We start from the raw sequence: 15,453 nt of genomic DNA on the forward strand, positions 1-15,453 counted from the left end.
AACAATTCACCAAAACACTTGAAGAGAATAATTATGCACACGATTGTAATACAACATGCAAGCATCATAATCATAATCCCAACTTACAATTTCAAAGGGGTTTTTAACATGAAACCATACAACAACCCACACATGCCATTTATTTCTCATGAACTTTTAATTAATCATGGATTCTAAACTCAACTAACACTATAGTCATGAACACAATCAAATTCAATCATGAAATTCATCAAAACTATTTAATTGTAGTTCAAAAGATTTCTTGAACTCTAAGGGTGGAAGCAAACCCTTGGATGAACACTTAACATACCTTAATGCTTGAATTCTTGAAGATTGATAAAGTGTTCTTGAGGATTGATCTTGAAATTGATGTCTTAGGTTTTTTTTTCTTGAGAGAAATTTGAGAGAAAGAATGAATTTTGCCATAGGAATGACTTAGTTTTGTGCTTTTGGGGCTGAATAGGGGTGAGAAAGTGACCCAAATACCTCTCTGGATGCGGTTTTTAAAGACTGAAAACATGCCCAGTAACGCGTAGACCGACATGCTGCATTATTTGCATCGACGCGATGGCCAATGCGCCGTGTGGAGTCCATATTAGTTTACTAGAATTTGCACTGGGAGCTGGAGGAAAATATTCATCAACGCGATGGGCGATGCTGTGCGTCGAGATCGCATCAAACCACTGGTTTGAGCTTTCAAATGTGTTTCAAACAAAGTCCAAAAAATCCAAAACTTGTCTAGGAACACCCACTGGCATTCCTAATCATGATTCAACCTAAAAATCATTACTTTAAGGTCATGAGGGTCGTGAAATAGATTCACCAACCTACGAAGGCTAAAATAACTTTAAGTCTGAATAATTAGCTAAAATTTTCTAAGTTTGGGACCCCTTAACAAACTTTAACGGACTAAGTTAAGATTGGAATTTGGTGGGCTCTTACATTCTAGCATAATCCTTAGCTGAATACAAAGTATGAACTGGCAAAAAATGGGCTAACTTAGTCATTCTATGTACAATGACCCAAATCAAATCATGTTGATGATGTGTACGAGGCAACCCTATCATAAAATTCATATTCACCATCTCCCACTTCCAAGTAGGGATGCTAAACTCCTGATGCGTACTACTAGGCCTTTGGTTTTTAACCTTAATATGCTGACAATTCGAACACTTAGCCATAAATTAGGCAATATTTTTCTTCATACCACTCCACTAATAGATTTTCTGCAAATCATGGCACATCTTAGTGGTTTCTGGGTGAATAGAATATCGCGTACTATGAGTCTCAGCTAATATTTATTTTCTGAAACCATCAGTACACAATACACATAACCTGCCTCAACAATAAAGCACACCATCTCCTCCTTGGGAGAAAACCTTAACCTTATGATACCTAACTTCCTTCTTCAACTTGACTAAAATAGGATTCATGTCTTGATTTTTTTTCACTTCGGTCACTAATGAAGATTCCAAACCATTCTAAACCCATATAGTACCTTCAGCCGAATCAACCAACCGAACACCTTATCTCGCAAGCTGATGAACTTCTCAAACTAACTCCTTCTTATTATCCTTAACATGAGCAACACTACTCATTGATAATCTACTAAGGTCATCCATACTATATTAGACTTGCCTAAATGATACAACACACTCATATCATAGTCTTTTAATAATTTAAACCACCTTATCTGATGAAGGTTAGATCTTTCAGCGTGAACATATACTGTAAACTATTGTGATTTGTGAACACATCAACATGAACCCCATAAAGATAATGCCTTAAAATCCTTAAGAAAAAAACTACTGCTGCTAACTCAAAGTCATGGGTTGGATAATTTTTCTCATGGGGTTTAAGCTATCTAGAGGCATAGGCTATGACCTTACCTTTCTGCATTAACATAAAATCAAGATCTACTCTAGAAGTATCACAACAAACTACAAACCCATTTGTGCCATTTGGTAAATTCAAGACTAGATCGAAAGCAAGTCGAGTCTTCAACTCCTGAAAACTCTTCTCACGAGAATCTGACCACTGAAATTTAACTTCTTCTAGTTAGTCAAGACATGGTTAAAAAAATGCAACAAACAACAAAAAATCATAATTCACTTCGAAAATAGAAGAGAAGAAATACCAAAAATTAGGATTTTATTCAGATCGCATTTCAAATTAAAGAAACAAATATTGAAATTGTTAACTAATACTAGAAGAGAAGTTGGCTCAAGATCCTTGTTTTCTTCAAAACTAAAAAGGCCATAATTTTTTAACTGTGAAAGAAGAAAATAAATGATGAAGAATTCGAAGATGTTTTGGCTGGAGAGAAAGGCTTTCATGTCTATTGACAGTTGAAAATCGAAAAAGAATTCGAAGCCCAACTATTTATAGCTGAAGGATGAAGTCACCATGGATTGAAATGAAAAATTTGCAGAACTGTTGGTTGAGAGAAACTGTCGAGAGAGAGAGATGGTTGATTTGGAGAGTAGAGGGGTGTGATTTGATTTGTATTTCTGAAAAGATTAGAAAGTTTTGAAAATATTAATCAAGTTCAAAATTAACTTAATCAAGTTTCCTAATTATGTTTGACCCTTTAAGTTGGTCAATGTCACCAATCCTTCATTCAAGATTTAAATAACATATTTCCTTCAATTTTCTCTAGTTACTTTAACTTTTTACAGTAATTTAATAATTCAAATTTTGTCAATTTTTTAATGAATATATATTTGATTCAAATTTTTAAAATTTATAGTTAATTACAAACAAAATAAAATATTAAATAAATATTTTGCCTCCCTATGTTTCGCTCTAAATGTAAGATTTTTTACATAAAGTTTTGAACGTATCTATATAAAGCTTTTGATTTTTAAATTCTAAGTTGACAAGAAAGTTGTAATAAATAAATTTTATAAACAAATGACATCCTACCAATAGGACACTTGAAAATTATTCATGAAATTCTTCCAATGTTATTCATAATACAAAATATTTAGGGATATCCGTATATTCTAAAGATTTTCACATATGTATTAAATTCATATTTATATCGACATAATATTGATGCAAGCTTTATAAATTAATCACATATATAACTTTTAAAGTTGTTGTTGGACAATAAAATTTCGAGATTGAAAATAAATAATCGAGACAAAAAAATTATTGCAACAATCGTTCTATTGATTTCAATAAGTGAGTTTTACAAAGTTTTAAAATCTCTATGAATCCTCTAATTCGCCTTTTCAAAAATAAATTCAAGGTCTTCGAGTTTGATCTTGAATTTGAACTTGATTTGTTGATTTTATGGACTTGATCTTGACTTGTGCTTGAATTCAAGGGCCTTTAGGCTTGTTCTTGAATCTTACAGTCTTGATCTTGGATCGTGATGACCTAGATTTGAATGCTTGAGCTTTGTAGAAAAATTGCGGCGTTTGATTCATGGGCTTTCTCTTGCTTCTTGTTAGAGTTGTTGGTCCTTTGATGAGACCCTCTTTATAGTTGTGGAAAAGGAGGAGTCATAGTCAAGATGAACTTTCTTTGACCAATTAAATTCAAGTGACGTGGCGCCTTTTATGGGCTTTGATTTTATTGGGCCTGTTGCATCATTTTGACATGTGGCATGGTCCTATTGGCTCCTTCCCTTGACTTGGAATGCTATGTCATGTGACACGTGGCACCAAATTGGGCCTCTAGAATATAATAACATTTGGGCTTAGCAAAATGGGTTCATCATTTGTAGCCCAAATTAATGGATTAGCCCAATAAATATTGGACCTTATTTAAATTCATGTGTTTGGATTTAAATAATTAATTCAATTATATTAACTTATAATATTTATTTGGGACTAATATATTTTAAATTTAATATAATCCAAATTTTGCACTAATTTTTAATTTAATAAAATTTCCTTGCCCAGTGTTGTAAAAATAAAAGTTTAAATTCTTATATTTGATTAGTGTATGATAATTAACAAATATTATAATATTTATATATTTTAATTAATTAAATAATTAATGATGATGGCTATTTGTAATATAGTAAAAGTATGAAGAGCTTTAGAAATGTTGTTTCAATTTTTGCTCTTCATTAGGTGTCTTTGTTTTAGACAAAATTGTATTTTCACTAATTTTTCTAATATTTAAGAGCTGAAAATTAATTAAATATATTTATGATAAAGTTTCTTATTAGAAGTCATCAGAATTAATGACAACAAATACTTTTTCTATTAGTTTAAGAATTCTAAATCAACTAAGTTTGATTTTAAGAAAATTTAAAAAATCTAGAAATAAATATAAAAGCATTAGAATAAGAAAAATTTAAGAAGTATCAAAATTTCAAAAGTTTTAAATACGTAATAAGAATGCAATCAATTATTTTATAAAAAAAAATGACTTTTAAATCAAGAAAAGAGTGAAATGGTTCAACAAAAATATATGTGTTTCTGATGGTACATATATTTCGTCAAAGATATATGAATATTCTCATCCTAATTTAGTGTATAATTTTTTAACATTATCAAATTTTAAGTTATAATTATTCATGATGGTTATTAGATAAATCAAGATGGATAATTTTCTTATAATTTTTTAAATTTCATATAGTATATAATGTGTAACAATAATTATTATTCTTTCTATAATTGGAATAGGAGAATGGGATGTTTGTACAATCATCTCATATTATGAAATGAAAAATTGTCTTGTCATTATATAAAAAGGAACTTCAGAAATTCAAGAGACATTAGTTCCATAATTTACAAATCATATATATACCTTGGGATTAATAATTTCAACGTCCATTTTTGTTGCTTCCGGTCATTTGATGAGAACCATTTCACATGACAAATCTTTGTTGAAGTTGCAAATTAAATAAGATTGAAATTTGTGCTTATATTTCACATCAACCACTTAAAACTTCTGGTGGTAAAATATATGTGTGCTTATACTAAAATATATGTTTATGTTTACTGTAGTGTACTTGACCGCACTTTACATAGTAAAAAAAGGCTCTCTTACAAATACAAAAATCTCAAATTTAATGAATTTTTTTATTTTTAAAAAAATTGATAAGTAAAATAAAAGGTGTATACTTACTACTTGCATTTAGTTTAAAATGTTATTTAAAATCAAAGAACTAAAAAATTTCAATATAAATGCAAGAACTTTTCTCTTCAAGTCAAATTACAAACCACAAATATAATACGATAGGAAATATAACAATATTATTACATCAAATATGAAATGGGAGGATGACCTTGGATAGAATATTATGAATAAACAACTATTTACTTATATAGCATAATTTTTGAGCTCTTGTTGATACTTACTCTCACACGTCGATCAACATTTAAAAGTCTTCTTCTTCAAATCAAATTAAAGCACAAATATTATATCACGAAAAAATATAATTATAATACTACTTTAAGAAATACCATAAGACATCTTTTTAAAATTTAATATTTGAAAATTATGAATATAAAAATCATAAAGTCATGAATATTATTAAGATAACTATTGAGTAGTTGGGTTTATGGAGATAAATTTTTTATCTTAAATGAAATAAAAGAGAGAAAAAATATATAATTTTTTTAAAGCAATTGTATTAAGTGCTATAGCTACGTGAGACTGTTTAAAATTTAAATACTTGAAATATTTTTATTGTTCTTGTACATTAACTAATTGATGGTTGAATATGAAATATTTGAGTTTTATGGACATTAATAATATTTAAGAGTAGAATTTATGTAATTGAATATACGAATTAAGGACATGATTTTGTAAAATAAGTTAATTGAAAGAAATGAGAAAAAATATCAAAAAAGGAGAAAAAAGAAAAAATGAAAATGAAGGTCATTGAGGGGTGCCACATCACCTTCTCTATTAAATTTCTTTATATTATATATAGATTATTCTATTAAAATGTGAATAATCTTTAAAAAGTGATTTGAACTTTTTAAACTTCATTAAAAATCTTCACAATAGATAAAATTATTTTTAAGTAATCAAACGTTATAAGTGCAAGGCACGTGCGGTTAAACTAGTTTTCTTTAAACGTGCAACATATAACTTGAGTTATTTAATTATGAATATGAATAGTACATAATATTATATTAGATATATCAATGATGAAAATAATTAATTTCAAATTCAAATTAAATTTTCATTTTAAAATTGGATATTAGGGAAAGAATTAAGAAGAAGCTAAGGATTAGAACAAAATTTGTGAAAAATCAGATTTGTAGAATAAAGTTTTGATTGAATTCTCAGTATGTATGTTTAATGGTAATTTAAAACTGATTAAAATTTAAAATGGAGTAATATCACACTCATAATCACATTGTGCTACATGATTACTGTGCTACATGATTCAAAAAGAACAAATTTCAAATAATTTAAAACGCAACTATTTTACACAAATGGCAGAAATAAATAAATATTTTAAATTTAACTTTAACTTCTTTAATAGAAAACTAATTTTTATACAATAGAATTATTGATATAAAATTATATATTAAAGTAACAAGATAACATTAAGTAGTGAGCAAAATTAGAAAGTGTAGAAAATAGTAATCTTATTCTATTTATTTTCTACATTAAATGGGCTATTTATAGCCGAAGTAAAAGGTGGAAACTTATCCAAAGTGGAAGAGGTAGGAGATGACTAATTAACATTACAAATGTGTTTGTATGCCACATGTCCTTTAATATGAATATATGGCAATGGAATCCACCAACTCACAACATTCCCCCTTGGATGCCTATGTAAAGGAAAACTTCTTGAATAAGCATTTGAGTGCTGCCTCATTAAAAAAATTATGAGGAAAAACCCAGTGGGATAAAAATCTTGGTTATAAAAAAAGAGTACAGCACGAATTATTACTCCCCCTGATAAAGACCCCAATTCAACTTATTCAGTCTTCGCATTCCAATCTTATGTACCATATTCTCGAAGGTTGAAGTTGGTAAAGATTTGATGAACAAATCTGCTGGATTGTCACCGAACCGGATCTGCTGCACATTAATATGACCATTCTTCTGAAGATCATGAGTGAAGAATAACTTTGGTGAAATGTGCTTCATTCTATCTCCCTTTATAAAGCCTCATTTTAATTGAACAATGTATGCTTCATTGTCTTCAAATATGACTGTGGGTACCTTGATATCGAGCTTCAGGCCACATCTCTCTTTGATGGAATGCACCACTAATCTCAGCCATATGTATTCTCTACCTTCTTCATGGATCGCTATTATCTCTTCTTGATTAGAAAAAGTCGCAACAATGGACTGCTTTGTCGATCACCGTGATATTGCAGTATCTCCGTATATAAACACATAGTATGTTTGAGATCATGCTTTATGTGGGTCAGATAAATAACCTGCATCTGCATGACCAACAATATTTGGACTAGCTTTGTTAGTATAAAATAGACCTCTATCAATAGTCCCTTTTAGGTACCTCAATATATGCTTAACTCCGTTCCAGTGTCTTTGCATAGGAGAAGAACTATACCTTACTAGCAAATTAACAGAAAATGCTATATTCGATCTTATAGCATTAGAGAGGTACATAAGTGCACCAATAGAACTAAGATATAGTACTTTGAGACCAAAAATCTCTTCACCCTCTTTTAGAGGTCGGAATGGATCTTTACTTATATCAAGTGATCAAACAACCATGAGAGTACTTAATGGATATGCTTTGTCTATGTAAAAGCGTTTCAAACCCTTCTGGATATAGGCAGTTTGGTGGATGAAGACTCCATCTGCTAAATGTTCAATTTGCAAATTAAGATAAAGTTTTATATTTCCAAGATCTTTCATTTCGAACTCTTTCTTTAGATATTCAATTGCCTTTTGGACCTCTTCTGGAGTCCCAATAAGATTTATATCATCCGCATAAACAATGAGTATAACAAACCCTGATGCCGTTTTCTTAATGAAAATATAAGGACAAATAACATCATTTATGTATCCTTTGTTTTCCAAGTACTCACTTAGGCAATTATACCACATACGCCCTGATTGTTTTAGATCATACAATGATCTTTGTAATCTGATTAAATATAATTCCTGAGACTTTGAACTCTATGCTTCAGGCAATTTTAATCCTTCTGGGAATTTCATATAAATAACGTTATCAAGTGAACCATAAAGATAAGCTGTAACTACATCCATTAGATGAGTTTCAAGATTTTCATGTACAGCTAGACCGATGAGGTATCGAAACGTTATTGCATCCATAACAGGTGAATATGTTTCTTCATAGTCAACACCGGATCTTTGAGAGAATCCTTGTGCAACAAGGCATGTCTTATATCTTATAATTTTATTTTTCTCATTTCTTTTACGTACGAAGACACATTTATAGCCGACTGATTTTACACCATTTGGGGTTTGGACTACAGGTTCAAAAACCTCCCGTTTAGGAAGTGAGTTTAATTCTGATTGAATTGCCTCTTGCCATTTTGGCAAATCTTTTCTTCGTCGACATTCTTCGACAGATAGAGGTTCAAGGTCCTCATTGTCTTGCATGATATTTAGTACAATATTATATACAAAAATATTATCCACCGTAATTTTCGATCGATCTAAATTTCTTCATTCACTTGAGTCTCGGGTTCACTTATTTCTTCAAGAATATCAGGATTAATTATATTTTGAGTCTCTTCAGGAGAATCTTTTATACTATTATCTATATCATTCTTCGCACTTCTTTTTCTAGGATTTTTATCCTTTGAACCTAATGGCCTACCACGTTTCAGGTGTGCTTGGGATTCAGAAGCTATTTCATTAGAAGATGGTTTTTTTGGAACTTCAATTCGGATAGGCACATTCGCTGCAGGGATATATGACTTAGTTATCCTACTCAAATCAGTAAATGGATCTGTTATTTGATTTGCTAGTTTTTGTAAGTGAATGATCTTCTGGACTTCATTTTCACATATGGGAGTACGTAGATCAAAATAAGATAATGATGAAACTTTTCACGCAATTTCTCTTTTCAGTTCACATTTTTCTCTCTTTAATTACAGGAAATTTATTTCATCAAATCGAGCAGTAAATAAATCTCCCATCAATGGTTCAAGGTAGAGAATTATAGAGGGTGACTTAAATGCAACATATGTTCACAACCTTCTTTAGGGTCCTATTTTAGTACGATGAGGTGGTGCAACTGACACATATATAGCACATCCAAAAATTCATAGATGTACAATATTTGATTCATGATCCAGGACCAATTGTAATGGAGAGTACTTATTATAATGAGTTGGTCTAAAAAGAACAAGTGATGCTGCATGTAAGATAGCATGACCCTAAACAGTAATGGACAATTTCATTTTCATAAGTGGAGGTCTTTCTATCAATTGTAGGTGCTTAATAAATGACTCAGTAAGGCCATTTTGAGTATGCACATAAGCTACTGGATGTTCAACTCGTATCCCAAGTGACATACAATAATTATCAAAAGTTTAGGATGTAAATTTTTCAGCATTATCGAGACGGATAGACTTAATAGAATAATCTAAAAACTGTGCCCTTAATAGTATTATTTGTGCCAATAATTTCGCAAACATCAGGTTATGAGATAATAAGACACAAATGCGACCATCTTAAAGATGCGTCTATTAGGACCATAAAATATCTAAATGACCCACTAGGTGGGTGAATAGGGCCATATATATCCCCATGTTTACATTCTAGAAATAAAGGAGATTCAATGCTAACTTTCAGTGGTGATGGCCTAATTATCAATTTTCCTTGATAATAAGGAGCACATAAAAATTCATCAGTTGTAAGAATCTCCAGGTTCTTCAGTGATGCCCTTTTGAATTTTCAATAATTCATCTCATAATTATTGAGCCAGGATGGCCTATTCGATCATGTCAAAGCACAAACGTATTTAGATCAATAAACTTCTAGTTTACTATAGAGTGTACATCAGCTGTACTAATTTTGGCATAGTATAAGCCGAAAGACAAAGTTGGAATTTCTCCAACACTTATTTTTGCCCTGAGACATTTTTGGTAATGCTAAGATATTCAGCATTCATTTCATTTATTGTCTCAATGTGATATCCATTTCGGCGAATATCTTTGAAACTCAATAAATTTCTTGGAGATTTAGAAGAGAACAATGCATCTTCTATAACTAATTTTATCCCCTTAGGCAGAAATATAGTAGATCTTCCGGAGCCTTCAATCAATTTTAAATTATCAGAAATCGTTGTAACATTTGTTTTTTCTCTAGGTGGAAAAAGTATTCTTCCTCTTTAAATATTGAGTGCATTGTTCCACTATCAATTACACAAATATCATCACGGTCGATAATTGATCCAAATAAGACTTGAGGAGTATCCATATGTTCTTCAAGATGAAAATATAAATAAAGTAAATATTACAGCATTACTAGCAGATAACGTATTTACACAAACTTTAATTATTTACATGACTAGTGAGATATTATTAATAGAAATGTAAACTAATACAACTTGAACAGAAAAGTAACATAATCAAACTATTTCACAATTATCACCGACAAGGTGGTTTACATGTTCTTCAAGAACTACAAAGAAATCTGAAACTTCCAAGTTCATGAGCTCGACATTATCTTCAAAGAGGAAATTTGCTTCAACATCGTTTTCTGCTTTCTTAAGGGACACCTGATAGAGTTTTACCAGATGCTTTGGCGTACGACAGGTATGCGATCAGTGCCCCTTTTCTCTACATCGATAACATTTACTTTTAGAGTTCGTCCTTAGCGCTGCTTCAGGAGCTTCCCCTTCCTTTTGCACTACTAGTATTGAGGGTTATTTTTTATTGCAAGGCGATCACCCTGATTAAAATACCTTTCATGATCACGACCTCAACCACGACTGGGGTCAGGACTTCTTTCACGCCTAGTTGGGCAAAAAATTATAGCATTCACTTCTGGGAATGGAGCAGTACCAGTAGGTTGGCTTTCATGATTTCTCATTAAAAGATCAGTATGTTGCTCAGCAATAAGAAAATGAGAAATCAATTCAGAATATTTTTTAAATCTTATTTTTTGGTACTACTGCTACAGGAGCATACTTGAGGCAAGAAAAATAGAGAATGTTTTCTCTAACATGTCGTGATCTGTGATATCCTCCCCACATAAATTAAACTGTAATTTAATTCTAAACATCGCAGAATTATAATCAGTTATATTCTTAAAATTTTGCAACCTCAGATGGGTCCATTCATAACGAACTTGTGGAAGAATGACCATCTTCAGCAAGTCGTATATTTCTTTTAAATTGTTCCACAATATAAGGGGATCCTTAATCGTAAGGTATTCCATTTTTAAACCTTTGTTAAGATGATGACAAAAAAATATCATGGCCTTGGCCTTGTCTTGATTTGATGCCTTATTATCTTTTTTTATGGTATCTGTCAGACCCATTGCATTTAAATGTATTTCGGCATCTAATGCCCAGGACATATAAGTTTTACCCGATATATCTAGGGCTCTAAATTCACGTTTGAAAATATTACACATTATTTAAGAAAATAAACACTAACCTTTAAATATCGTTGAAAAATTTTTGCAGAGGCTCGTGCTGATAACGTGATACAAAATTATATATTAAAGTAATAAGGTAACAACAAATAGTGTGCAAAATTAAGAAATGGAGAAATAGTAATCTTATTTTATTTATTTTCTATATTCAATGGGCTATTTATAGCCCAAGTAAAAGATGGAAACTTATTCAAAGTAGAAGAGGCGGGAGATGAGTAATTAACATTACAATGTGTTTGCAAGCCACATGTCCTTTAATATGGACATATGGGAATGTCATCTACCAACTCACAACAATTACGACGGTTTGAGTTCAAATAAAGAAAACTTGGAAACCACCAGTACTCCCACTTCATTTCCTCTTCTCACGGATATAGTTTGGGAGCAGTTACTTTTCGCTGCAAGCACTATGCAATAAAGTTGGAACATGAAATTTCAGGTAATAGGTAATCTTAAGGTAATGAATAATTTTTATTTATTTATTTTCGCGTTCAAGAAAATTTATGTTCTATATTTTATATTTTAAATAGCTAGAAAGTCTTACCTAATATGTTGTCAAGTGTCCGGCTATGATGAAGCCATGTATTAATTTTATTGCAAATTAGTTAAAGTTAGGTAATAAGTAAATAAATTTTAAAATTCTACAGCTTGTTAGATTACATTCATATTTGATAGTTACTTTAACTTTTTACAATAATTTAAAAATTCAAATTTTGTCAATCTTTTAATGAATATATATTTGATTCAAATTTTTAAAAGTTTTAGTTAATTACAAACAAAATAAAAAATTAAATAAATATTTTGTCTCCCCATGTTTCGCCCTAAATGCAAGATTTTTTACATAAAAGTTTTGAACTTATTTATATAAAGCTTTTGATTTTTGAATTCTAAGTGTTGACAAGAAATTTGTACTAAATAAATTTATAAGCAAATGACATCCTACCGTTTGGACACTTGAAAATTATTCAAGAAATTCTTCTAATGTTATTCATAATACTAAATATTTAGGGTTATCCATATTTTCTAAAGATTTTCACGTATGTATTAGATTCATATTTATATCTACATAATATTGACACAAGATTTATAAATTAATCACATATATAACTTTTCAAGTTGTGAAAATAAAAGTTTAAATTCTTATATTTTGATTAGTGTAAGATAATTACCAAATATTATAATATTTGTATATTTTAATTAATTAAATAATTAATTATGATGGATATTTTCTTTAAACGTGCAACATATAACTTGAGTTATTTAATTATGAATATGAATAGTACATAATATTATATTAATATATCAATTATGAAAAGAATTAATTTCAAATTCAAATTAAATTTTCATTTTAAAATTGGATATATTAGGGAAAGAAGTAAGAAGAAGCTAAGGATTATAACAAAAATTGTAAAAATTCAGTTTCTTAAAATAAAGTTTTGAGTAGGAAATATTTACAAATTATTGAATTCTCAGTATGTATGTTTAATGATAATTTAAAACTGATTAAAATTTAAAACAGAGTAATATGACACTTACAAACACATGGTGCTACATGATTCAAAATGAACAAATTTCAAATAATTTAAGACAACTATTTTACCCAAATAGCAGATGATCTTGGGCGTATTTATACGTCCAAGTGCCAATATTTATTCATAATTAGACTTGTTCTATGAGATAAAACGTGTTAATTATATTGTGTTTGAGCAATAATCGTATTCTCTTGCTAATGGACATGATTAGTTGTTGCAGAACTCGATTGTGATAAAATTGGACATGCTTTGATGCATTTATAAGGAAATTTTAATTTATGAAAGCACTTGGAGTGACATGCTGAATACAAAGGCACTAGAAAAAGGTTCGAAAAGCATGGAATGAAGTGAAGAAGTAAAAATCGAATGTCAATTTCTAGTGTGGGGTCGCAATATCCTCGCGCCGCGAACCCTAGTATCCTCGAGCTCCCCACAATGCGGAAGTTGATTTATTCAGCAAGGAACATTCTAGTGGAGGTCCGCGATGTCCCCACGCCACGTACCTTAGCCTCCGCAGCGCGGTGAAGAGTAAATGTCATTCAGTTGTGCCCTACTATAAAAGGAATACTTAAACACAATTTGAAATATCTTGGCATACGTATAACAAAGGAAAAAACAATTATGGGTGTTTATTTAGGGTTATTCCATGTTTTGTCTTTGAACATTGAATTCGATACGTTAATTATATTTTCTTGACGTTGATTTCAAACATAAGTGGCTAAAAGCCCTTATTCTGGGGTTGAGGCCGAGAATATGATTATATTTTGATATTCTTAGAGTGGTTAACATTGATTTATCACCTGTGTAATTCTTATTCTCTTGTTTCTACTATGTTAATGAATGACCACCATAAGAATACATCTATAATCCCTTTGTGAACCAGGAAGGAGAATCATTAGGATAGATCGAAGAGTTTAAAGAGCAAGTTTAAAGCATCTAAATGGATTGTTGCATCTCCGCTCAATGATGTAGTTGCAATGTCCCTTTAGGTAGAAGATTAGAGGCTCAGAAGACCATGATCATAATCTAAATCCTACGAATCAATAACCCAATAATCAACATGACCACGATAAGGATAGAGATGTGTAGGATTGTTAAAAGTGCCTCAACCCTAGAATTCTCCCTTGTATTGTTTACAACCTAGCTTACGTTGTGATTGTCAAACTTTGTTATTTATTTAGTCGTTAAATTTATTTAATAAATTTTCTAACCCATTTTGATACTCTGAAACACTTGAATACATTATTGTAAAAACTGAAATTAAGTAAATTACTAATAAGTAGTCCTTGTGGGTACGATATTTGATTGTTTGAGTCATTATATTACTTGTATGATCGTGTGCACTTTCATGTACGATAGACCCCAACAAGTTTTTGGTGTCGTTGATGAGGACTCAAATAATTAGTAATTTTCTAAACCCTTGCTTTTGATAATAAATTTAAGTGTTAACAACTTGATCTTAGTGGGTGACCTTTGTAGGAAAAGTGATGTATCGGGCTGGCAAGAGCAAAAGAATTGGTTGAGCCTTATTTGGACGCTAAATAGATATTTCATCAAAGTTGAGGAGCATCAGCACTTCACTACCCATTTCAGAAAATTTAAATGGCCTATTAGGTGAATCTTGTTGCCCCTGTTATCTCAATTACTCCAGCTTCGGTGGCTCCAGTTGCTCCTGCTAGAGTAGAAGCTAGGCCTGTTTGTGAAATGGCAATCCCACTTACGAACAATGCTACTAATTGCATCCGTAAACTAGGTGCTGGTGTTCAGTTTGAACAGAAGCAGAATATAATGCAACTCTTGCACACGAGTGGGCAGTTCACACGCTTATCTCACAAGGATCCACAACAACAAATACAAAAATTTTTTAAGATCAGTGATACCTACATCCTGCTGGGGTATCTATTGATTATGTCAGATTGAATCTCTTCCCCTTTACATTGTTGGGGAAGCAAAAAGGTAGATATATGCTGAACCACCAAACTTTATCACTTTCTGGGATGATCTGGCTAAAAAATTCCTTATTCAATTCTTTCCATCTGGGAAGAAAGCACGTTTATGAAGTGATATTTTGAGTTTTATGCAGAAAGATAGAGAGAATCTTTACCAAGCTTGGGAAACGTTCAAGGCTACGCTAAAAAAAGTTCCCTCATCATCATGAAACCAATGATGTGTTGGTACATACTTTCATTGAGGCTCTTGAGCCAAACACCAAGATTCTCCTGGATTCAGCAACATGTGGGTAGGATCTAGAGAATATGTATGATGGATTATACACACTGTCAAATCGAATTTCACTGGGGAATCCTGAGTGGCATGATGACATAAGAAGTGCTCTAAAGAAAGTTGCAGGTGTCCTGGAGATTGATCATTTTACGGCTATATCAGC

At 31.0% G+C, this 15,453-nt stretch overlaps 1 non-coding gene across 1 annotated transcript; it reads right to left on the reverse strand.

Moving 5' to 3' along the window:
- Window positions 1-15,117: 15,117 nt before the first annotated feature.
- Window positions 15,118-15,224, reverse strand: LOC124889936. Its single transcript, XR_007048848.1, has one exon. It is a non-coding gene; the product is annotated as a small nucleolar RNA R71 (small nucleolar RNA).
- Between the last annotated feature and the right edge of the window lie 229 nt (window positions 15,225-15,453).

This window comes from Capsicum annuum, chromosome 12, assembly GCF_002878395.1.
Source record: "Capsicum annuum cultivar UCD-10X-F1 chromosome 12, UCD10Xv1.1, whole genome shotgun sequence".
Classification (NCBI taxonomy): domain Eukaryota; kingdom Viridiplantae; phylum Streptophyta; class Magnoliopsida; order Solanales; family Solanaceae; genus Capsicum; species Capsicum annuum.